The sequence below is a fragment of the Sarcophilus harrisii genome, chromosome 3, assembly GCF_902635505.1.
Source record: "Sarcophilus harrisii chromosome 3, mSarHar1.11, whole genome shotgun sequence".
In the NCBI taxonomy this organism is placed as follows: domain Eukaryota; kingdom Metazoa; phylum Chordata; class Mammalia; order Dasyuromorphia; family Dasyuridae; genus Sarcophilus; species Sarcophilus harrisii.
In genome coordinates, this window is record NC_045428.1 from 552,240,360 (window position 1) to 552,267,471 (window position 27,112).

Consider the following 27,112-nt stretch of genomic DNA (forward strand, 5'->3'; position numbering starts at 1 on the left):
AATATATGTTAAATCCAATATGTACATACATATTTATAAAATTATTGTGTTGCACAAGAAAAATCAAATGAAACCAGTAAAAAAAAAAAAAAAAAGAGAGAGAGAAGCAAAACAAAACACAAGCAAACAACAACAAAAAGAGTGAAAATGCTATGTTGTAAACTACACTCAGTTCCACAGTCCTCTCTCTGGGTGTAGATGGCTCTCTTCATCACAAGATCATTGGAACTGGCCTCAATCATCTCATTGTTGGAAAGAGCCGCGTCCATCAGATTTGATCATCATATAATTTTGTTGTTGTCTTGTATAATGATCTCCTAGTTCTGCTCATTTCACTTAGCATCAGTTCATGTAAGTCTCTCCAGGCGTCTCTGAAATCATCCTGCTGTCAATTCTTATTTCTGAATGAGAAAATTGAAACTCAGAGAGAAGGGATGAGCTCAAAGTTATACATTTAGAATTTGATGGAGGTAAAACCCAGGTCTTTTGACTCCAAATCCAATACTTTTTCCCATTGTACCACAATGCTAAATCCTAGAGAATTTCCTGAGGCATATGGAGGATGAGTAACTTGTAAAGATAGGTGTGGGACTTGGAATCACACAGCAACCATAGTTTAGAGGTGGGATTTAAACCCAGCTTCCAGAATTCGAGCCTAACATTCTAATCTAGTGACATCAATTGGACTCTTGTATTACAAAGATGGATTATAAAAATGGAAACTGATATAGTCTGCCTTCACAGTGCTAACTATCTAAAGCAAAAACTGGTACAGGGTACAAAACTGAGGTGTCGGAGAACCTGGGTTCAAATATGCGTTGGGAACCCATCGACTATGTGATTGTCACTTCCCTTAATCTCATTTTCTTTATCTGCAAATTTATAAAGAGGTAACCTCCCCTAAAGTCTTTTCCACTTGTAAATCTTTAAAACTATAATACTATGAGGAATGAGATGGGAGTGTGGAGAAACAAAATCCTTTTAAAAAGTGCCTTAGAGAGAACCAAAAGCTGTTGGAGTTACCAAGTTAATGGGTAATCATGGTGATTATATGCAAATCAGTTTCCAGCTAGCTTCTAAGGAAGACCGATAGCAAAGTGGTTGCTAAGGTAGTTGGGAACACTGCTCCCCCCATCCTTGATTGAACAAAATTGTCACAATAACACTTGGTATTGTATTGCTCTAAATCTAGCTTGGCCTCCCCCTCTTATCAAAGCTGTAATCTAATTTTTCAAACCTAAGAGAAACCTAAAATGTGAACTAACACATATAACCTTTTAAGATTTGCCAAATGCTTCATGTGCATTATCTCACCAGAGCCTCGGGACAACCCTGTGAGCTGGGAGTTACCGGTATCATTCTCCCCATTTTCCAGACTAGGAAGAGAAGATACGTAAGCCCATACAGTGAAGTAGAATGATGTGAATTCACGTTGTTGGACTCTGGAGCCAAAAGAAGTGATGGAGTGCATCACAGTAGTCCTGGAGGCTGCTAAAGCCTCCCTGCTTCCTTCACCAGCCACAGCTACAGCAGATGAGGACTTTTCCCACTCCTCGAATTTCTTCCTGGGACTGATCTATTGAGGGACCTGTCCCAGAAAAAGGGGAAGAGTTCTCCCATTCCGGTTCCAAACCTCTGTCTGCATCTGTAAATTCCTTGGAGGTAAGGATCCACTAGAACTGAATCTCAATATTCCCCATAACTGCATCTTTTTATCTGGTAAATTTCTACCCCTCCTTTAAATAAGGATGAGGATTGGATTTCATTGATAATAGGGAATACTTAAAGAGGACACATCCCATATCAAAAAAGTTTGCCTTCTTTGCTGCAATTTCAAATTTCAGTGAGCTAGTCATTCAACAAACATTTATTATTGTTGAGTCATTTCAGTCATGTCTGATTCTTCCTGACCATATTTGGTGTGGGTTTTTTTTTTTTTTTTGAGGAGGAAAATAGGGAACAAAGATACTTTTTCTGTAACTCATTTTAGAAATTAGAAACTGAGGCAAAGAAGGTCAAGTTCACAGTATGCATCTAAAGCTGGATTTGCAGGTCTTTCTAACTTCAGACCTGGCACTCTATCCATTGTTCCACCTAGTTTTTAAACACCTATTATGTACCAGGTACTGTGCTAAGAATATTGAGATGTTATATGATTTGTCCAGAGTTTCAAAGCTGGCAGAGATAGGACCTGAATCCAAGTCTTCCAAGCTCTATCCATTGAACCATACTGCCTTTTCATTCTTTAAATCCTCTCAAAGGCTATTTCCTTCAGGAAACCTGCCTTCATTCCCTTTTGAGTTTCCTATTTCTCTAATGCCTTTACTAAGGGCTCACTGTATATTCCAGTGATCACTATATTTTAAATTCATCTACTAGTCTGTGACTTCCGTGGGGTTGGGGACTCTGTTTTTTCTCATCTGTGTATCTGTCAAAGCCCAGTTGGTACTTTGCACACAGTAGATATTTAATAAGTATTTATGGAACTGTTATAGTCAAGAGAAATCAGTATGACCTAAGAAGAATAGCAGGGGAGGGATCTGATGATTCAAAAGTGAAAATATCCAGGAATAGGGGGCAACAGTGGACAAATGTGTGCTTTCTAAGCTGCAGCCAATTCTCAGCCCACTCGGCCTTGACTCACAATTTCCCCTGTACTTGAAATGCAATTTCTTTTCCCTTCCCCATTTTCTTTTTATCCTTTAAAGCCCAAGTCATACCTCTTCCAGGAAACCTTCTCAGTCAATAATGATCTTCTCTCCTCCTCAACCTCCCCCCTTTCCCATTACCACACTAAAACTTTGTCCTTCTTTTACACCTTTATCATATTTCATTCTGTATTATACTTACTTGTGTCTGTGAGACATCCTGCTACTACATTGTAAGCTCTGAAGTCAAGGACCTCATTTTATCAAAGCTCTGTTACTTCTCACTCCTTGGTGCTGCTTAGTTGTTTAATTGTCTGTATACAAAAGAAAACTTTTGGGTCATTAAAACTGCCCCCAAGTGGAACAGATTCCTTCGAGGAGGGATAGCTATCTCTCCTTTGCTGGAAGTCTTTGGAAAAGAGACTGAGAAAATCAAGTGTGGGCTTTATAAAAAGGGGGATCTCTTTCCATCTATGGCATTCTAAAGGGGGCACTGAGGACCTTGTCAACTCAGACTTTGTGATCCCAGAATACTTAGATAAAGAAAACCTTATATAATAAAGTATAGAGCCAGGAGTCGACCACATACCCTCTCCCTTTCCCATTCCACCTGAATGAACTTGTTTCTGTCACTCATCTGCCTGCCATGCGGAAAAGACATTATAATCCTTCTGATCTGCTCCAGAGGAGAAAACTAGGACAGGTGGGTGGAATGGTAGGGAGGCAATCTTCAAGTTAACCTAAGGATGTATGATAACATTTAGAAATGACCAGAAATAGAACAAACTGCTAGGGGAGGACTGTGGGGCAGAGGATTATATATCTATTGCTGGAACTTCTGAGAGGTAGGCTCCTCATCCAGAGAGGTCTTCAGGGAAACCTCTTGCCTGAGATGTGGTAGAGGGCATTTATGCTTTGATTAAGACAGACTTGAAATGGTCTGGGAGGGTCCTACCAGCTCAGGGTCTCAGCGATTCTGTCATTTTAAAGACAGCGGATCCTACTCTAGGCTCTAGGAGAGCCTTTTGGGGTTTTCTTGGTAGAGATACTGCAGTGATTTACTATTCTTCTGCTTATTTACAGATGAGGAAACTGAGGCAAACATCGTGAAGTGGCTTTCCTGGGATCACACAGCTAGTGACTGAGACCGTTTTGAACTCAGGTTTTCCTCTTTCCAGACCCTGTGTTACCTGGCTGATCCCATTCTAAGGGATCAGTGAGAATCAGGAAGTCCTTGGTTCCCTTTTAGTTTTGGCTCTGTTATTGTGTGACCCTGAGTAAATCAGGCTTTAGGACTCAGTTTTTTTTTCAACAGTAAAATGGGGACAGTGATTCATAGATTACTTACTTCCCAGTGCCGTGCAAATGAAAGGAGCCAGATTATCTAAAATCTTGTGGAATAGTAATTGACATCAATATGACTATTATTGTTATTATCATAAATAAAAAGAAGGAGGATTCATTTGTTTGACCCAGTCGTCGCCCACATGTTGGACCTTCTGAGCCATCTGGATGAAGAAAAGTTGTGTCCCTAACTTGGCAAGGCTCAGGCTGTGACAAATACTTTACTTCAAAGCGACAATCAACTACGTGTCCTTCCACACTCTCCCCCTCCCCCCAACTCTCCCCTCCTCCCTCTGCTGGGCTGTGTGGGCGGCCGGGAGGGAGGGGCCAGTGAGCCCAGTGCATTAAGAGCTGAAAAGAAGTAGCCCTTAGTTAAAAAATAAATTGGCTAATGTCTCCACTTACATTATCTCCCGTAATCACAGGACAGCTCATTCAGGCACCTAGCTCTTTCTTCTCTGCTGCTTCCCGCAGCAACTACCCCCACCCCACCCCCCACTCCCACCGCGTCCAGTCCTTTAACTAAAAGACCCTCCGCCCGCTCTGCCCGCCACAGCATCTGGGAGCGATCTCTGGGGAGAGAGAAAGAAAGCAAGCCCACAAGTGGATTGTGTCACACCTTGCCCACCGTTCCAAAGAAACAATTTTGCAAATTGCGGAAGATGATTAGCAACTAGTACTGCATTAGAGTCAATTACTGCAGGAGGAGGACAAAGTGGTTTTGTGTTTGCCGGGAGGCGGGGTGGTGTGGGGAGGGGGCGGGCAGGAAATGAAAAGGGAAAGGGGGGTGGGGGGTGATAGGGGTGGAAGAGATGGGAAATTAGAGGAGGGGAAGAGAGAAAACAGGAGGAGATGAAGAAATTCAAGAGGAGAGAGGAGGCGGGGGGGGGGGGGGAAAGGGGGTGGAAATGTAAGAGAAGAAAAGGGAGGGTTATGGGAATGAGAAATAGAAGGAAAAAGAACTGGGCAAGGAAGTAGAAGAGGAAGGAAGGGAGAGCGTGAGGGAATTTGAAATGGAACGGCTGGAAGCGGGGCAGCTTGGGGATGATGGTTTCGGGAGGTGGCAGATGTCCCAGGGTGCATCAGTTAAAGTAACGGGAAATAGAGAAGACGGGCATGAGGAAAGGAAAGAGGGATGGAGGGGCGGGTCCGAGGGAATAGGGAGGGAGCTATTGAGCGATGGTCTAGGACAGTGACTGAGAGGAAGTAGTAGGATTAATTTGAAAAGGAAGCAGAGCAGGCAGCCATCTATGTGGGGTGAAAAGAAGAGAGCCAGAGAGGATTATGCTTGAAGGCAGGATCTGTTTTTGTTTTGTATCTCTAGTCTTTTTGTACATAGCAGGTATTTAATAAATGCTTTTTGAAATGAATTGACAGGTTCCCCTCACTATCTTTCTCTTCTTCTTCTTTTTTTTTTTTTTTCCAGTTTCCTGTCTTTCTTTTTTGTAATACCAGCACTTACACAATGCATGGCACATAGTAAGCACTTAATGAATGCTAATTGACTTCTAGGACGATTAGTCATTTATCCTTTGGGATATTTAATAAATGAAGGGAATCTTGGGGCAGTCAGAGGAGCTGGGTTCTGGTCCCCGCTCTGCCAGATTCTTGCTCTGTGACATTCTGGGAATTTCATTTTACTCATTTGTTAAATGGGAAGGTTGGACTAGGTTCAAGTCCATTCAATTTGAAGCAGTGGAGATGGGGTAAAGGGTGTGTGATAGTCATGCTCCATCTGAGGACTCAAAGGTCTTAGCTTTCCTATATCCTCATGCTTCAGTTTAGATTCACCCTTAAAATTTGGCTCATCCTCAAAGCCCAGATTCACTATTTCTAGAACTGGAATATCTGTATTCAAATCTCTCTTCTGGTTCTTATCACGTGTATGACACTAGGCAAGTCACAACCTCCCTGGGTCTCAGTTTCCCTATGTGTAATATGAAGGGTTAGGACTAAATGCTCCCTGAGATCCCTTACTACTTTAGATCTATGCTTTGAGGCTTTATGATCTCATGAGAATCTAATCTGGGAGCAGTCACCAGGATTTAGTTTGTGCTTAAGTTCCTTTTAATTTTATTCTTTTGATTCTATGAATAAGAATTAAGACTATATTGAGTTATCCAGTGCTTATGTGATCGACTCCATTTTGTGACAATGAACATCATTTGAAATACATCAGGAAGGCAGGACATTGGAGTGTCTCAGTGGGTAGAGGCTTGAGTTAAGAGTTTTATTTTGAAAGTCCATACAATCCACTCCCTTTCTCCCATTTCTGCTGTCCTGTTATCCACCAGAAAGGTAGGGTTGTAAGAGGCAGGAGACACTGAGAAATAGAAAGTGTAGTGTTTGTCCCCAGAACCACCTGCTGCTGAGTGGAACATATGACTACCTGGATGGGTGTGGGATTGCTTTCAGGATATACAAGTAAATGTTTAATGATTGGCTTCCTGAAAAACAAAACAAAAACTGTGCACACAAAACACCTTTATGTTGTCTGCATTATTAACATTTTCTCTAGTGTTTTTTTAAGTGTAGATAACCCACAGAAACAATAAATGAAATCCCAATTTGTAGTCTTTGTCAATTTCTGAGGTGCAAAATTTCACAATCGGCTCTGCCAGTTCAAGTTAGCTCTACCATACTGTTGTTCAAATGTCAAATGTATGCTTGCCAAAAAGACTATTTTACGGATAACTCACATAGGGCAAACACTCATGTGGTGGTCCAAAAAAAAGTGGTAAAAGGACACGCTCAAGATGTCTCTTAAAAACTTAGAATTGATTGCACAACATGGGAGACATCGCACAACACACACTGGTCAGAATCGCCCAGCATGGCGTCCCTTCACCAGAGAAGCTGTTGTGCTTTATGAGCAAAGCAGAATTGAAGTACCTTAGAAGACATGTAAGATGCACAAAATTAGAGAAGACACTCCAAATGTCCATATAGACTACTTGTGCCTGAACTGTGGTAGAGCATTCTGATCAGCCACAGGCTGACACACTATAATTTGTTTTTAACATAGTGATGTCATTTTGATCCTCTTTCAGATTGAAGGACAACATCCAATCAAACAGCACACTATTGGATTGTGAGCATTTGGGCTTTTATTGCTTAGAAGGATGTAAATTGGACATTAGTGTTTCTTGGGGGTTAAATTAATAAATGTTTATGAAATTCTTACTATATGAGAGGTACTGTGTTTGGTGTGGTGGATACTAAAAAAAAAGAAAACAACAAAGTTATTTTTTCCTTTATAAAAGAAAGCTGCTTGGCTCTGAAGGATGTTACAATCCTCCTCCCCCATCAGAAACCATGTATAAATAAGTAAATACAATATATCTATATCTATATCTATATCTATATCTATATCTATATCTATATTTTTGAAGAGCAGTGGGGTAAGGTGGAGATAGAGTCAACTTTGGAGTTGGAAAGACCTGAGTTTAAATGCTGCTTTTAACACATCTCAGTTTGGGTAAATTAATGTCTCAGTGAATTAGGCAAATCTCAGTTTCTTTTTTTAAAATAGCATTTTGTTTTTTTTAACTCCATGTAAAGACATTTTTAACATTCATTTTCTATAAAATTTTGAGTTCTAAAGTTTTTTCCCTTCCTCCCTAAGATGGTAAGCAACTTGATATAGATTATATATGTGTAATCATATAAAAATATTTCCATATTAGTCATATTGTGAAAGGGTAAAAAGCTCTGAAAAAATAAAGTGAAAATAGTATGTGCATCAGTCGGCATTCAGATTCCAACAGTTCTTTCTCTGGGAGTGCATAGCATTTTCCATCACTTTGAAACTGCTTCAATTATTGTATTACTGAGAATAGCTCAATCATTATACAACATTGTTATTACTGATTCTGCTCACTTCAATTTGCATCAGTTCATCTAAATTTTTCAGATCTTTCTGAAATCTGTCTATTCATCACACATTTCAGGTTTTGTTGTTGTTTTCTGGAAGCTCTTTAGACCAGTAAAATTACAGGTCCACTCTCAATGCCTTTTTAAATTAACTGAATGACATCATTTAGTAGGTAGCATTTGAGTTGGTTCTTGAAAGAAACTGGAGAGTCCAAGAGTTGAAAGTGAGGAAGGAGAACACTATTGACCATCAATAGGACAAGGGAAGAGGGGCTGGATTTTGAGATGGAGGAAGTGTTAAGTCAAATGAGTTAACTTGGGTGTCCAGAAAGCAAAGGGAGGAAAGTGAGACTAGAGCAGAGGTGTCAGACTTGGAGAAGAAGGAATGGGAGTTGTTCCTGGGTGTTTTGGAGAAAATGAAAAATGGGTTTGGGAAGGACCATGGAATGCTAGAACAAGGAAAGGACTCCAGAGCAAAAGTCGCTTATAACTATTACCTTAGAGTTGTATTTCAAGGTGAATTGTATCTTCGGTCTTGTCAGAACAAAGAAAATCTTTTGTTCAGAATGGCAGTGAAGGATTTTTCTCTGATAAAAGGCTGAGGAGAAATCTCCAAAGAACAATAGATGAACGAAGATAGGGAGGTTGGGGGTGGAGCATGAGCACAGAAGAGGATCTGTAGAAGGAACTATGGTAAAAAAGGGGGGGAAAAGAAAAAAATGGCACTAGCCCTAGATGCTGAGCACTGCTTGGGACTGCAAGAGGAGATGACACTGAGGCAGTGAGACAGGAAATTAATGCCTGCGCTCCTGACTTTCAAATGTTTATCAGTATTGGGTCTGTAGAGATCTCCGGAGCGATCTCAGTTATTAGATGGTGCCCTTGATTCACTCCTATGTGCTCTATAATGAGTTCATAGGGTCATGGATTTGAGCTGGAAGAGAACTCCAATGGGTTATTCAATGCAACCTTTCATTTTACAGATGGGGAAACTGAGGCACAGAGCAATTAAATGAGTTGTCAAGTGTCACACAGCTACTAAATGGCAGAGGTGCAATTGGAAGCCAGGTCTTCATTTCCTGTGCCCCTCTCCCCAAGGCAAAGGACATATTTCTTTTTCTAGTTTTGTGAGGTATGACTTTATGTCATAGGACTTGGTGGTGTCATATAGAGAATTGTCCAGCTTTTCACCTGCAGGTAAGGAATCAGAGGGGTAAGAGAACCACTAAGGTTCTCCCAGATCCTTTGTCTTGGGCAAGCATCTGATCCAAAGATTATGATTTCAGACTCTAGGGCAGTTAAATGGCACAGTGGGCGGAGCATCAGCCCTGGAGTCAGGAAGACTCATCTTCCTAAATTTAAATCTGGCCTCAAACACTTACTAGCTGTGTGACCCTGGACAAATCACTTACCCTATTTGCCATAGATTCCTCATCTGCAAAATGAGTTGGAAAAGAAAATGTCAAACTATTCCAGTATCCTGAATATCCAGTATCATGTATAGTTGTAAGTGATTAAACAATAATATTTAAAAGTTCTTTTCTACAATGCAGTGTGGTAAAGTGGATAGGAAGGCAGTATAAGTCTATACTTATTTTAGTGGAAATAGAGTTGGCTTTGGAGTTGGAAAGATCTGAGTTTGAGTGCTGCCTTTGACATATAGTGGCTGACCTCAAAGACAGGAGGCAGTCAGTCTGTTAAATGAAAAGTAAATCTTTTCTTCCCTAAGATGGTAAGCAACTTGATATAGGTTATATATGTATAATCATATAAAAATATTTCCATATTAGTCATGTTCTGAAAGGAAAAAATTGCTCTGAAAAAATAAAGTGAAAATAGTATGCATCAATCTGCATGCAGATTCCAACAGTTCTTTCTCTGGAGGTGGATAGCATTTTCCACCACTTTGGAATCAAATGAGATATTTATAAAGCGCTTTGCAAAATTGGAAGTTCTATCTAACTGTTTTGCTGTTTTTCAGTCGTATCTGACTGTGACCCCACTTGGGGTTTTCTTGGCAGATACTAGAGTGGTTTGCTATTTCCTTCTTTAGATCATTTCACAGATGAGGAAACTGAGGCAACAGGATGAAGTGACTTATGTAGGGTCATACATCTAGGAAGTATCTGAGGCTGGATTTGAACTCCTTGAAGATGAATCTTATTGACTCCAGCCTGACTACTCTGTGCACCATGGCACTTCCTAGCTGCCCAATATAACTGCTAACCATGTTTATCATCTACCTCAGGAACTTGTGGTGAGGTTCAAATGAGATATCTGCAAACTATTTTGCTGACTTTAAAGTTCTGAGAAGTGACTGTACTTATCATTGCCAGGCAACAACTCCCATCCTCCTGCTCTACTCCCTACAATTTCCCCTCAATATTTCCCATATACAGAAATCATTCTACTTTTTGCCTAGTCTCCTTTTCCAGAAAAATCCTCATCCTCAAAAATATTTCATTCTAACGGAAAACAACAATAAGTACGTATAACATATATATTCTATAAATATAAAAAAAATACATATATATGTGGGTATAAAGATATAGACTTTTTTTAAAAAATGGAGATAAAGATAGATAGGTATCTCTATTTCTATCTCTATGTATATTTATAGCTACATTAAAAAAAAAGTTAATTTTGGCTGAGTGTGATGATATTTGCCTGTAATTCTTGATGCTTGGAAGAGAGACTGGTGGACTGATTGACCTCAGGAGTTCTAGCCACAGTGGGCTAAGCTGATAGGATATCTGCACTAAACTGACCACTGATAGGATGAGTGCCAGAGAATGCAAGGCCATTGGGTTTCCTAAAGGAGGGGCAAAGTAACCCAGATCAGAAATGGAGCAGGTCAAAGCTCCTGGGCCAGAGTGGCAACTACTTGTGAGTAGTCCTTGTGGTCTGGGAAAGATAAAGAGATCTAGTCTAATAAAAACAATCTGATAGTTCCAGAGGGAGGACCCCAACAGTTGGGAGAACCAAGAAAGGGTTCATCTTCATGCAGAAGATGGTGTTTGATCTACATCTTATTTCCCTCACCCACTGAATAGTATTTTCTTTTTTCCAGTTATATGTAGAGAGAGTTTTCAGGATTCACTTTTATAAGATTTGAGTTCCATTTTTTTCCTGCCTCCCCAAAACAGAAAGCAATCTGATATAGGTTATGCATGTTCCATTATATAAAACATATTTCCACCTTAGTCTTCCTGTGAAAGAAGAATCAGAACAAATGGGAAGAACCACGAGAAAGAAAAAAAGTCTTTAAAAAGGGAAAATAGTTATTCTTCGATCTGCATTCAGAGTCCATAGTTCTCTCTCTGGATGAGGATAGCATTTTCCATCATGAATCTTTTGGAAGAGTCTTAGATCATAGTATTGCTGAGAAAAGCTGAGTCCATCAAAGCTGATCATTGATTGCACAATGCTGCTGTTTTGATCTGCATCTTAAAAAAAGAAATAGATGCTATGAGATGGAGGCAAGAAGGGAGTGCACTCATGGAATGGGGAAAGGCCAGGACAAAGGCATGGAGGTAGAAAATGGAGTGTCATATGTGAGAAATAGAGGTCAGTTTGGCTGGATGCAGAGTCTGTAGGGGAGAGTAATATTGTAGTATATAATGGGGTCACAGCCTTCCCCAGGTGACAGCACAGAGTGTTTTAGGTCACAGCCTTTTCCAATGAGACTCAAAGAGTTTCCAGAAGATGCTCTTCCACCAGAGACCATCAGAACCTGTGACAGTGGAGCAATTATGGGAATGATGACAAGGTAACAAAAATAACAATAGCTGGCATTTATCAAGTACTTATAAGGTTGCAAAAGGCTTTACAGATATTTTCTCAGTCAAGTTTTAAGGTGGTGCTAGTTAGATGCCTCTTTATGAGTTCAGAACTAACCTTAGTCACTTACTAATTGTAAAGGACAAGTCATTTTACTCTATTTGCCTCAGTTTCCTAATCTGTAATGAGCTGGAAAAGAAATTGGTAAACCACTCCAGTATCTTTGCCAAGAAGACCTCAAATGGGATCACAAAGAATTGGAAATGACTGGACAGCAACAGTGTCCCCATTTTACAGATGAGGAAACTGAGACTTAGAAAAGTGAGATGATTTCTCAATGATCATATAGCTAGTGAAGCTGGAGAAAGAATTCAAGGTTTAGTCTTTCTGACATTAAGGCAGCACTCTATGAACTACATCATTATTATAATGTTCTACATGTCTAAAAGGTATGTACAAACGGGTTCTATTGAAATTCGGAAAAAGGAAAGGTGACTTCCACTTTGGGAGATTTGGGAGATCTTCATGGTGGAGAAGGAGGCATGAGTTGAGACTTCTCTGATTGTCAATCCATCCAATTGTAACTTTCACCCCTGCATCGTTCAGCACACTCACCTGTTAAAACATTTTTGGGAGGGGATCTGGATCTATGATTTCATCCAAGGAGGGAATTTCAGGTGTGGAAGTTCCTTCTTCATTGGTGAAGATCATTATCTTCTCTGTAATAGTTATCCCTTCCACATCACAGTTCCAATACATCGTGGGTTGGAATAAGAAATTAAATGAATTGTGGAAGCTGCAGACCACATACAAAAGCTATCAGGAAACACAAAAAGAGTTTAGAAATTCAGAAATGCATAAAATGTATGTATAGTAATATAATACCAATATATTTTATCTTTTAATACCATAATAATTCAGACTTATTCCTCTGGTTGGAAGGGAGGGCCAGAGATGGGGGAAGGGGCACCACACCATTAATTCTGTGGTATGAAAGCAACAACTATATCATGTCCTGGAGGCTTGAGGATGGGGGAAGAGGGTAAGAAAGTATGGGGGTACTCAGTTTGTAATAGAAGCAAGACTGACACTCAGGACTTCTCTCTAGGATGATCTCTTATAGCTATATTAATTTGCATTTTTATTCATGCAAATTGTATAGTTTTCTCTCTACATGAATCTCTCTCTCCTTTTCCTCCTCTAATGCCTTTGGGCTAAGTCTGAGCTGGGGCTCCTTCTTTCTCACCCGAGCCAGGTGAAAGTTCTTTAACAGATGGAACTGTCTCTCCCACCTGAGACCAGTATATTTTAGAGGGAAATGACACTATCTTCTTTTGCTGTTGAATAAGTCAGGCCTGAGATGGGAATTTTCATGGCATAGGGTAGGGACAAATTGCTTATAATGGTGGAACTTCATGATTCCAGGACAACACTTCCATCAGCCCCTTCTGTTGAGAATTCCATCAAACCAGCTGTTTTGTACCATGAAGAAAATGTGTACAGGTGAGTAACTTGTTCTTTTTTTTTTCACCTTTCACCCATATGTGTGTTGATCTAATTAGCCCTGCTTCAATTCAGATTGGGGTAAGTGGAGAGGATAAGACAAATCCCCTCCTTGCATTCAGAGCTTGGGAGCTGGTTCCAGGTTGGCTACCCAATTTTGTAGTGTCAGGGAAGGCAAAAATCCCCCAGGGACTTGTCAGTAATCCCCCTCCCCTTTCCTCTCTCCTTCCTTAGGAGTGAGACTAGATGAGGTAGCCAGATGATGGAAGGACAGACATGCTCAGAACATGATCTCACCCCATTGATTTTTCCAGCTGACCTCATCCTATTCACTGACCAGCAGGGGCTAGCTCATTTCCTTTCCATTCCATTTTTGGCTGTTCACTCACTTGATTACCTTGTTAGAGTCTTAGCTGGCCAAGAAAACACTTGCTGGCTGTTGTGGAGTGTCATGCTTTGGTTCAAAGGATCATCTGCTTCCAGAGTTTAGACTTAAGTGGGGTACCTGGAGGAAACAGACTCATAATTCCTAGAATAGCAGAATCTCAGCATCAGAAGACACCCCAGAGGGAATCTAGATCAGGCCCTACCAGAACCACAAATCCTTTCTCCAACAATCATACCCCATGATGCCTCACTGCCTTTGTCAAATACAACAAATCCAGTCACTCCCCAATAGGATAACTTTTCAAATTATTTTGCATTTAGTGTATTTCAATTCTCTTAGTTTTTTTCTTCTTCATCTAAATATCTGTGTTACTTTCTCATCTTGGAATATTATCAGATTTCTCCCATTCTCTTAGTGGTGACTTCTTCCTAGAACTTTCATTTTTGTAGAAGGGCTCAGGCTGGCCAGCTTCATTCTCCTCCAGACTGTGTTGCTGAAAGGTTTGGGCTTTAAACAATGTTTTTTTTTTTTTTTTCCTATCTCATCTTGGAGTTTCCCTCAGTCTGGGGTTCTTCTTACTCTGGAACATCCAACTCTGATCATGGCCTCCTTACCTTGTAATATCCTCTGCTGGTCCTATTTCTGTTCCCTTCTCCCATTGGTGAATTCCTCCCGAAGACTCCAATTTTTGGAGTCTGGCCCACTTTCATTCCCTTTCCCTCCAGACTTCAAAACCATGACTCCAAATTGAGTGTCTTCACCTCTATCTTCTCTCATCCTCCCTTTCCCTCTAGCCCTTTTGTTGGTTGACTTCCTTCATTAGAATATGGTATGTGGTAGTTAAGATTGAACTTTATACTCCAGATGTGGATAGTAATATAATTCCCTTCCCTGAAATGTGGCACAGAATGGTGAAATTGCTAGAGTTGAATTCACAAAGACCCAGGCCAAAACCCCAATTTTGATATTTAATGATTGAAAAATTATGGACAAGTTATATAGCCTGTCGGGGCTTCAGCTCCTACAAGACTACTATGCTTCCTTCTATCTCTAAACCTTTGATCCATCTGACCTTTCCTGGCTCAGATCAGAAGCTATCTAGGTTGGAAGCCATGAACTCACCACCACCATCATCATCATCTTCATCATTATCATCTTTACAATCATCTTCATCATCATCACTACCATTATCATCTCTTCATGATTATCATCATCATCACTGTAATCACCTTCTTCTTCATTATCCTCACTACTACCATCATAATTTCTTCATGACCATTATCACCACCATTACCATCATCCATCGCTACTATTATTATCACAACAATAATGACATGTGTATGAATAATTCACATTTCCATAATTAGTTGAGTGTTTGGAGAAATTTCAGGTCTATTTATTTAAGCTATTTAATCTTTGTAACTGTCTCAAAGTAGGTGAAACAAGCATTCCTCACTTTTCAGGGATCCCAAGGAGGGGAATGATTTGCTCAAGATCATACCAAAAGTGAGTGGCTGAGCTGGGACTAGACCCTATTGTATCCTGACTTTTAGTGTTCTTTCTAGTGCTGATTCTAAATCCCAGATGCATCCTGGGGATTTTGTGAATCTTGATAAATTTTTCAACCAGTTTTGTCTGTTTATAAAAAAAACAACAACAGCATCAACAAAAATCTGCTTACAGAATCCCAACAATACATGATGTCTCTTAGCTAGAGAGCTTGGAATCATATAACAAGGATGAGGCTCATGCAAACCTATATAGAAATTAAATCCACAATCTGGGCATACAGCTGTTTGACAAGTGATAATTAACTGCTGACAATATAATTTCAGTTTTGATGTGAGCTTGTTTTTCGTTAAAAAGTAATCAAAGAGATATTTGCATCAAGGAGCTTGGCCAACCACCAGAGGAGAGCTTGGCTCCATTTCCTGACAGATTTAAAGAATTGGCCTTCAGAACCCATGTCCTACTGGGATGGCCTGAAAGAGGTAGAATGAGGACACAGTAGAATGCCCTTTACTGAGGGGCATTTGTGTGTCTGTCCCCCAGAGTTTTAAAGTTGCTTTTTTCAAGCTGTCCCATGCCTACAATCGGTAAAATCAAAGGGTTATGCTATCACAAAATGTTGGAACTGAGAGGAACGTTGGAATATGGACTATTAGAGCATAGATTATGAGAATTGGAAGACAACTCAGAATAAAAAGAATATTAAAACAAAAAAAAAAGTCAATTAAATAGAACCTTAGATTTAAAGGACTGTCAGACTGGGACAGTCCTTAGAATCCAGAATGTCAGAGCTGAATGTCAGAGCTGGGAGGAATCTTAGAGCCCAGGATGTCAGAGTTGGGAGGAACCTTAGAACACAAAATGTCAGAGCTAGAAGGACTTTAGAATCCTCAATGTCAGGGCTTGGAGGAATATTAGAACCCAGAATGCCAGAGCTGAATTTTAGAGCTGGGAGGGCTGTTAAAATCCAGGGCTCTTGTCAGAGATGAGAAGGTTCCTAACACTTAAGATACTTTAGCTAAAACATTAGAACACAGAGCATTCTATTGTAGAATGTGAGAACTAAAAAGGATTTTTGAATATAGAACATCAGTGCTGGAATGGACTTTAGGAAATAGAATGTTAGAAATTGAGGAACCTTAGACACTTGATATCAGAGCTAGAAAAGACCTTAGATACAGAAGTTCTTATTCTGAGGTCCATGAAGTCATTTTAAACATCTTTACAGATGTATTGCAGAACAATTGGTTTCCTTTGTAATCCTATTTATTCTATTTTATGCATTTTGAAGCATTCTGAGGAGTCCATAGACTTCACCAGTCTGCCACAGGGAGCCATGACATCAAAAAGGTTAAGAACTTTTGCCCCAGAACATGTTAGGATATTGATTCCATATATGCATATAATTTATTTGTGCTTAATTGTAGCCTTCTTGGGGCAGATGGGGGGGGGGGAAGTAAAAGGAAAAAAAGAAGTATAAAGTGTTGAGGTTGGGAAAGGGGGGACCTGACAAGTTTGGGTTCCCAGATTGGTTTTACAAGATATCTCAAAAGAATTTGCAGGCCATCTCCTTAGCCAAGGAGCAAAGCTTTATTGAAATAGTAATGCTATTACAAAGCGAGAGCTTGAACTCTAAGGGAATTCCACAGAGAAACAGAAGCAAGGAGATATATTTATCCAGCTTTCAGTCATAGATATGCTAATTCTATGGCTCATTGGTAGGAGGGAGTGGTCTCTGGAATTTAGCTCTCTTGACCAGATTATTACTGACAAAATTATCAATCAGCAATAAAAGAGGAGTGGTCTTGTTCACTATTGTCTCAGGAGTTTGATCTGTGGGAGTTTCCTGAGGCTTGACACTATCTGACTAAGGAGTGTTCAGACATAGGATATGGGGGTTTCCTGAGAGCCATAAGATTTAGGACTCTTGATTTATTTTTAGAACAGAAGTCCCCCAAAGTCAGGGGACCACAAAATCATATTATATCAAAAAGTATACAGCAGAGAACAAAAGAAAACATACAAAGAAGAAAAGAAAAAATGGACAGCTCTGAACACAATGTGTCCTATTTATTATATAGGCTTTTTTGAATTGGAAATTTATTGTTTCATATTTTGAATTCTCTTGTGTTCTGCAGTGCATATGGCAATGTTTTCTTTTTTTCTATTTATTTTTCTTTTTCTATTTTGTGTTTAAGTTTCAGATAAATGAATGTATTTGAAAAAAATAAATGTTGATTCTAAGCAGGAGGGACTTGGAGATCATTTAACTTTATCCTATTTTATGACTGATGAAATAGAGGCACTTCCTTCTTTCCGCTGTCTGCTTGAGACATAAATCATCTGATACAGGTTATACATATACAATCGTGTAAATTAAGAAAAAGTATGCTTCAGTTAGTATTCAGATGACTTTTCTTTGTCTGGCGATGGAGAGCATTTTTCACCACGAGTCCTTTGGGATTGGCTTAAATCATTGTATTGCTGAAAAAAGCTAAGTCAATCACAGTTCTCCATTGTAAAATATGGTTGTATATTATTATGAACAATGTTCTCCTGGTTCTTTTCACTTTGCTTTGTGTAAGTTCATGGAAGTCTTTCGAGGTTTTTCTGAAATTATCCTGCTTGAAGTACTGATAGGATCACTTCATGTAAAGGCCTGAAACTCTTAAAAGGTATGCTTGAATCAGACAGCTGAGCACTTAAGGTTAATTACCAATTGGGCAATGATTCTATTAGCATGTGTTTGGAAAAATGATCCTTCTCACTGTTCAGTGCTGTCGATGTTTGGTGTATACAGATAATAGAATGAAGGATTAGAGGGTAGGGTGATACAAGCCAGACTCACTTTTCAGCAGGACAAGGAGGAGAAAGGTTGGTGGTGAGCCTGTGGCAGTTTCTCTGTCTCCTTCACTTCCCTCCCTAAAGACCAAGGACTTATCCTGACTCTGATTGTTTCTGAGACTTCCAAGGAACTAGCCTGGACTTTACATTTTGATGCCCAACATGGGAACCAAGAGCCTTAATTTCACTGAAGAAGTCCCAGGTAACCAGGAAATAGGGTGAGTATTTTAATAGACAAACAGGGAACTTATTTTGTTAAGGGCTAAACTAGTAACCTTTTCTAACTGAAAGGGGGCAGATAGGAAAAGATTCTCTCCCACCCTCAACTCCACACCCACCTCCGCCCTGAGGTAGCTTTATAGAAAGCATACTTAGGTTGATCAAGAGAGAAGGTTTGCTTGTAATTTGAGTGCAGATTGGTGGACTCTTGGATACATTAGAATGCAAGTCCCCTTGGTTCTTCAAGGAAGAAGAAATAGAGGCAGATAACTGGAAACTAGTGGGAAATCAACTATGTGAATACTACAATGATAAAGATCCTGATTCAATTTCTAAGGAAGCATTCTATATATACAACATAATACAATTGGCTTTAAAGCATCCTGCAAGTTATAGAAGAAAGAAAAGTTTTAAGAACAGCCAGATGAGGAAGTGTGAGGAAAAAGAGAAAGACAAAGGACAGATTAATGGTAATATCACCAGAGGGCACTGAGGATTTAAATAAACTTGAAAGGTGTGGTGATTCTCACTCTCTCAGCCCAGCTTCAACCCCACCTACACCAGAGCAGGTCCTTGACTCCCCTCTCCACTCCCCCATCAACTTCACCTTCGGGGTGGAGGGTGGAGGGGTGGGAGGGGCAGTAATATTACCAGCACTCCCCTCCCCACCCCAGCAACCCTCCAATTCAAGTCCCATTTCTTAAATTCAACCTTCACAATTGTGGAAACCAAACGAATGTCCATCCATTTCTCACACCAGCTAATAGCAGTGTAATGAAATCTTTGCTTCTTACTTTGGAGGATGTTTAAGTTTACAAATTCTTTTGACACAACTCATAATACTGGACTATAATAATGCTTTTAGGGTATCACTGCATAACTCATCATTTTGGTGATCTGGTATAAGCAAAATCTCACTGTATCCTATAAATTCAATAATTCCTTATAGCACAATAATATTCCATTTTACAACTTGATCCATTCTCCAACTGATGGACATTGTCTTAATTTCCAATTCTTATCCATCATAAAAAGAAGTTATATATTTTTGGACAATGGGAGAAATTATTTTTTCTCATATTAATAATCAATTATTAAAATTGGGGAGATCTCAGCTTTCCCTCTCACTTCACATCTTGTTTCCTGTTCAGTCTCTCAAGGACAGGACTGATGGAGGTTAGGATTAACATTCTTCTAATCAGACTTGTTATCTAAGACAAAACTCTTATAGGCAAAAACCTTCTGCCTGGACTTGGATGAGGATAAATTCTTTTTTTTCTTGGCTCAAGGCTGAGAGCAATTAGAAGAAGCATATACAGAGAGAGGGTATGGGTGTGAGTTGACTATAATGGGATGATATGTACAAAAATAAAATAAAATTAAGGATTACAAAAGCGGGAGGTACTGGAAGAAGAGAGGGAGAAGGGAGTGGTAAAACAAGATAGATAAATTATCGCATATGTTGTTGGTAGATGAAGAAATTAAAACTATCTACAGTCATATGAAAAAGTCATATGAAAAAATGTTCTAAGTAATTATTGATTAGAAAAATTCAAATTAAAAAAACTTCAAGTACTACCAGGTATACGTAGTATACCTTATTCCAGGTGTAAGATACCACATTACACCTATAAGATTGGCTAATAAAACAGAAAAGGATAATGATAAATATTGGAGTGGATATGGGAAAACTTGAACATTAAACCAATTAGAGTAGTTGTGAAGTGATCCAACCATTCCACAGAGCAATTTTGAACTATACCCGAAAGGCTTTAAAACTGTGCATACCCTGAGATCTAGCCATGATATTATTAGTCTATAAAACAACAGAATTTTTAAAAAAGAAAAATGATCTATATGTACAAAAATATTCATAGCAACTCTTGAAAAGTTTACATAAACTGGGAAATGGCTAAACAATTTGTGCTATATGATTGTGATGGAATACTATTGTATTACAAGAAATGATGGGCAGGGAAGTTTCAGAAAAATCTGGAAAGACTTAGATAAACTATTGCAAAGTGAGCAAAAGCAGAATAATAATACACACAGTAACAACAACATTGAATGATGGTCTCATGTGAATGCCTTACCTATTCTCAGAAATACAATGATTCAAGACAGTGCTAAAGGATTTATGATGAAAAAAAAAAATGCTACCCATTTCCAGAAAAAGAATTGATGAAGTCTGAATGCAGATTCTTTCCTTCTTTCTCTCTCTCTCTTTCTCTCTCTCTTTCTTTCTTTCTTTCTTTCTTTCTTTCTTTCTTTCTTTCTTTCTTTCTTTCTTTCTTTCTCTCTTTCTCTCTTTCTCTCTTTCTCTCTCTCTCTCTTCCTTCCTTCCTTCCTTCCTCCTTCTCTCCCTCCCTCCCTTCCTCCCTCCTTTTTTCCATCTCTCCCTCCCTCCTTTTCTCTCTCTCTATCTCTTTCTTTCTTCTCTGTGTTTTTTTTTTTTTCACAACATGACTAGGAGAGAACTATGTTTTATATGACTAAACATGTGTAATATATCAAATTTCTTGCCTTCTCAAGGAGGAGTGAGGGAAAAGGGAAAGCATGTGGAACTCAAACTTTAAAAAGAATGAATGTTTAAAATTGGTTTTACATGTAATTGAAATATATATTGATTGGTTGTAGCCCTTCATTCTTAAGGAGGACCAAAATGACATCACTATAATGGATTTGAGTTACAGTATGTGTGATTGTGTCTAATCAGACCAATACAAGTTCAGAATGCTCTGCCACATTTGACACAAATAGTCCATATGAACATTAGGGGTGGACTTTCTAACTTTGTGCATCTTGCATTTCTTCTGAGCTACTTCAATCCTACTTTGCTCATAGAGCATAGCACCTTCTTTGATGTAAGCATGCCATGCTGGGCCAGTGTATCCCATGTCATACAATCAATTCTAAAATAGTTTTTATATATATATATATATATATATATATATATATATATATATACACACACACACACAGACACATATATGTGTACTGCATACATATTTGTATATATATAAACATACATACATACATATTTATGCATGTGTGTCTCTCTTTATGAATATAATATCTATATTTATATCAACAAGATCCCAGTGATCTGTGACCTTCTCTACAGAAGTAACCAGGGTTCAGTTTTTATAATGAATCTAAAGCCTGAAAGTAGGATGGAAGAATGAGAAAATATAAAAAACAAAACATGTCACAAAAAAGTTATTATGGTGACAGGGATCCTCAAGACATAAGCTTAAAAGAACACAGAACTGTACCAGGATGTGTTCTCCAAAATGGTCATGTGCTTGATCAATGAGCTGACAGCCACCCGTGAAGACTATAAACTTCTGGAAAATATGAACAAATTAACTCGGTTAAAGTATCTGGAAATAAAATATATTGCAATAAACATAAAAAGAAAACTAAAGTCTCTAAAGCAGAAATGTGTAGCACTTCAGTCTTATCTATATCAGATTACTTTAAATTGAAGGAGAAGTAGCAGTTTTTGAGCAGGCAGCCTACAAGTTGGAGGCATATTCAAAGAAACTAGAAGCAAAATACAAGAAGTTAGAGAGGTGATAAAAGAATTCTTTAGCATGAAGACTTTAATTGAGAAAGTTTCATAAGAGCTGAAAGGTATAAGATGGAATTTATCAAACTTCTATGCTTCAGTTCCATAAATGGTAGCTAGTCTGCTGGTCCAAGGAGAATCATAGCCCCACCTTTGGTATGGCTATCCCCTGATGTCTTCCTAAAACTGTATCCCCTGGAACTCCACCTTATCACGTGTGTCACTATGTGCCTTGGATCAAGGCTCAGAAATCAGAATCAGATCAGGATCTGGCAGAGCAGATAGAAACTTTCTGGTCTCTTTGTCTTCTTCCCTCTCCTTGTTCTTGATTTTGTTATGAATGTGCCTCCACCCCCTTCTTTTTTTTTTTAGTTCAAGATATTTTTAAAACTTTATTTTATTATAGCTTTTTATTTACAAAACATATGGATGGGGATTTTTCAACACTGACCCTTGCAAAACCTTCTGTTCCAAATTTTCCCCTCCTTTCCTCCACTCCTTCCCCCAGATGGCAGATAGTTCAATACATCTTAAATATGTCAAAATATATGTTAAATCTAATATATATATATACATATTTATATATATATCTATACATATTTATTAGTTATCTTGCTGCCCAAGAAAAATCAAATCTAGAAAGAAAAAAAAAAACTTGAGAAGGAAAACAAAATGCAAGCAAACAACAAGAGGAAGAGTGAAAATGCTATGCTGTTGTCCACACTCATTTCCCATAGTCCTCTCTCTGGGTGTAGATGGCTCTCTTTATTATTGAACAATTGGAACTTGTTTGAATCATCTCATTGTTGAAGAGAGCAAGTCCATCAGAATTGACCATCATATAATCTTGCTGTTGCCGTGTATAATGATCTCCTGGTTCTGCTCATTTCACTCAGCATCAATTCGTGTAATAACTCTCTCCAAATCTCTCTGAAATCATCCTGTTGGTTGTTTTGTACAGAGCAATAGTATTCCATAACATTCATATGTCATAATTTATCAACCATTCTCCACTTAATGGATATCCTTTCAGTTTCTAGTTTCTAGCCACTACAAAAAGGGCTGCCACAAACATTTTTGCACATGTGAGTCATTTTCCCTCATTTAAAATGGCTTTGGGATATAAGTCCAATAGTAACACTGCTGGGTCAAAAAATAAAGTTTGATAAATTTTTTAGTATAGTTCCAAATTGCTCTCCAGAATGGTTGGGTCTGTTCACAATTCCACCAACAATATATCAGTGTCCCAGTTTTCCCACATCCCCCTCCAACATTCGTCATTATCTTTTCCTGTCATTTTAGCCAATCTGACAGGTGTGTAGTGGAATCTCAGAGTCGTCTTAATTTGCATTTCTCTGATCAATAATGATTTGGAGCACCTTTTCATATGACTTGAAATAGTTTTAATTTCTTCATCTAAAAATTGTCTGTTCATTTCCTTTGACTATCAAATGGAGAATAGCTTGATTTCTTATAAATTTGAGTCAATTCTCTATATATTTTAGAAATGAGGCCTTTATCAGAATCTTTGCATGTAAAAATCTTTTCCAATCTATTGCTTCCCTTCTAATCTTGTCTGCATTAGTTTTATTTGTACAAAACCTTTTTAATTTAATATAATGAAAATTATCTAGTTTATGATCAATAATGGTCTTTAGATCTTCTGTTCACAAATTCCTTCCTCTTCTGAGGAGGTAAACTGTCCTATGTTCTTCTAATTTATTTATAATATCATTTTTATGTATAGATTGTGAACCAATTTTGACCTTATTTTGGTATACGTTGTTAGGTGTGGGTCAGTGCCTAATTTCTGCCATACTAGTTTCCAATTTTCCTAGCAGTTTTTGTCAAATAGTGATTTCTTATCCCAAAAGCTGTCTTTGCCCCACTTCCTCCTAACTTGTTCTTGAACACAAATAATAAATGCCAATTTATGGGGAGGGAGAGAGTTAAACAAGTTTTTTTGTCAATGAAATGAGAGTGTTAGAGAAAAGAAATGGGAAGAAATTAGAGCTATGGAAGAAAGAATCGGTAAGACAATTAACAGCTTGATATAAGAAGTACAAAATCTTGCTCAAGTGGCAAATTCTTCCAAATTTTGAATGGACCAAATAGAAACCAATGATTCCATGATACAAGAAATGTTAAAATAAACTCAAAAGACTAAAAAAAATGAAGAAATAGAAGAAAATATAGATATCTCATAGCAAAAACAACCCACCTGGAAAACAGATTGAAGAGAAAATTTTAAGAATCATTAGATTCAGAGGCAGTGGGGTTAAATAGCGAATGGAGCAGGAATCTGGAGTCGGGAGAACCTGAGTATGAATCTAGCCTCAGATACTTACTAATTGTGTGATACTAAGTAAATTACTTAACCCTCATTACCTCAAAAAAATTCATTGGACTCCGTGAATGTCAGGACCAGAATTAATGCATAGACATTACGTTGCAAAAATCTTTAAAGAAAACTGGGTCTTTTAGAATCAGAGGACAAAGTGGAAACAGAAAGAATCCACCAATCACTTCCTGAAAGAAAGCCCCCCCAAAAAACTTCTAGAAACATCATAGACAAAATCCAACACTTCCAGATCAAATAAAAACTACTAAAAGCAGACCAAAAAAAAAAAAAAAAAAAAGAATCCAGGTACTCAGATAGCCACAGTTGAGATCAAATATGACTTAGCAGCTATCAATATAAAGGAGCAAGAAATTTGAAATACGATACAAAGGATATAGATTTACAGCTAGTAATTATATAACTAAAAAAAAAAACCCAAATTTAATCTTGCGGGGGGAAATGAATATTAAATGAAATAGAACATTTCCAAGTATTCCAGATACAAAGACCAGAGTTATACAGAAACTTTGAAATACAAACATAGGAGTTAAAGAGAAGAAAAAAAAAGGTAAACACAAGTGAAAATTATAAGGGACTAAAACAAGGGTCAACTCATTATATTCTAATATGAAGAAATTCTATGTATCAGAATCCTCTCATTATCAGGGATCAGAGAAGAAGTGTAATGAGATGGTTTGAGAGTGGTTCTTGTTATGTCTTGATAATCTTAAAAGAAGAATGGAAGGAGAGGGGGATAGCAATATAGAGAAGGGGAAATAAAAGTTAGACAAAATTATCTTACATAATAAAGTTTCAAAAGTAAACATCTATACAAATAAGAGGTGTGTGTGTGTGTGTGTGTGTGTGTGTGTGTGTGTTTGTATGCTGGCAGCTGACACTTAAAATCTCACTTTCATCTAAATTGGTCAAAGGAATAATACATATATATGCACAGGGTTGGATACCAAAATATATTTCTTCAACAGAGAAATGGGAGGGAAAGAGAAATTAGAGGGAGGATAGATTAAAGGACAAGTTAATGTTATGAAAAACATTTTAAGAATACATACAAATATTTTAAAATCATTTTTTGAAGTAGTAATGTAATGCCGGAGAAACTGAGGCAGGAGAGAGATTAGAGAGGTTTCAATATTTTATTAATTGGAGAATATAATTGACTGGACAGGACTCTCATCTCAAATTATCCAGTCAGACAGAGATAAAGATATACTAGGACCAAGGAATCCATGTTGTTCCCAGGGCTGGAGGATTCTGTCATCTCAAAGAATCCAGCATGTTGCATCCAGTAGCCAGCCTCCAGCAATGAATAGGAGAAACCGAACTTCTTAAATACCTTTCAGAAACAAAGAAAGGGTAAGAAGTGCGGGAAAACTTCTGTCAGGATGGGGGGAGACCATAAATCCTAAGAACTCAGAAACAGGATGTCTGACAGGAATAAGATATAAATTCTTGAGAACAGGGAAGAGTCAGATCTGCTCTCTTGTTTATCTTGCTAACAATTTATAACCTTAGGGCAAATGGTTCCCAATCTTAATGGACCAGAAGGGGGTTACAACTAAGGGAAATAGGGAGACTGAGATAAGAGAAACTCGTAGAACATTTCAAAAGAGACTGTGGCATAACAGTAAAGTATTAGATTTTGAAGGGGTGGCCATTAATTGGGGAATGGGTGAATAAATAATGGTATATAAATGTGGTAGAATGCTATTATGCTGTAAGAAGTGATAAGGGGGATAGTTTCAGGGAAACACAGAAAGATTTGTATGCACTGATGCACAATGAAATGAATAGAATGAGAATTATTTATACAAAGAAAACAATATTATAAAGGCAAAGAATTTTCAAAGAGTTAGGAACTCTGCTCAATGTGATGACCAAATTTGGTAACAGATAACTAATTGTGAAACATATTATCTATCTCCTGATAGTTAAAGAACTCAGAATTCATTATATGTATATATATATATATATATATATATATATATATATATATTTATCTACATCATGTGTATATATACATATATATGTATATTTTTCCTGGATGTACATTTTTGTTACAAAGGTTTTATTTTTCTTTCATTTTCAGTGTAAGGTAGGGAAGGGTGTCTGTTGGGGACATGAGAAGACAAAGCAGATTTTTGTTGATGGAAAAAAATATAACCAAAAAACCCCCTACTATAACTAAGACCCACTCACTACTTTGAACTAAAGAAATTATAACAAGTGAATAAGGCATAGTCCCTTCCCTCAAATAGCTTACAATTTAGTAGACTCTACTGAGGATCTTTCTGATGCAGAGAATTGTGGAAGATTTGCTTATTGTCCATTCTTGGAATATAAAACATTTTAATATATTCCAGAATCATGATCCATATTTAGTTTATGGCCAACTAAAAATGTCTTATCTATAACTGCATCATTTATTTCATAGAATCCTATAAAGTTGGAGTTGGAAGGGTCCTTAAAATATAAAATAGTAGAACTGGAAGAGTCCTTAGAATATAGAATATTAGAGGTGGGAGGGAATTTATAGATGATTTAGTCCAACTTTCATTTTATATATTGGAAACTGAGGCACAGAATTGGGTAGTGATTTTTCCTAGGGCATATAACAAGTTAGTGGTTGATCAAGGACCAGAAAAGATGTCATTTATCACTCTACTGCCATTTGGGAGATTTTTTCAGTACCCTGTGGTACTTGGTTTGTAACATCATTCCCAGGTGTATGTACTTACACCCTTCCCCAGTGATGCTTATTCTGTATTCTCGTTCTGTGCTCACAGGGCCAGATGGCTTACAGTTTTTTTCATTGTAATCCTATCTTCCAAAGTATTGGCAACCCTACCTAATTGCATGTCACCCACAATCTAATGAGCCTATTATGCTTTTCTCTATCTATGATTAACCCCACCTGACTCCATTCCTTTCTAGGCTAAGCATTTAATACCCTGTTTGTACTAGAGTACAGTTTACGTAATTCGGATTTATGGGGAAAAGGAGGAGGTAGCATAAAGTAGGCAAAGAAACAGATGAGAGAACATTTTACAAGAAATACAGTTTACTTTCAAGTT

At 38.0% G+C, this 27,112-nt stretch overlaps 1 pseudogene; it reads left to right on the plus strand.

Annotated features, from left to right (window-relative positions):
- The first annotated feature begins 18,051 nt into the window (after positions 1-18,051).
- On the plus strand, positions 18,052-21,687 carry LOC105749977 (annotated as a pseudogene).
- Positions 21,688-27,112: the final 5,425 nt, after the last annotated feature.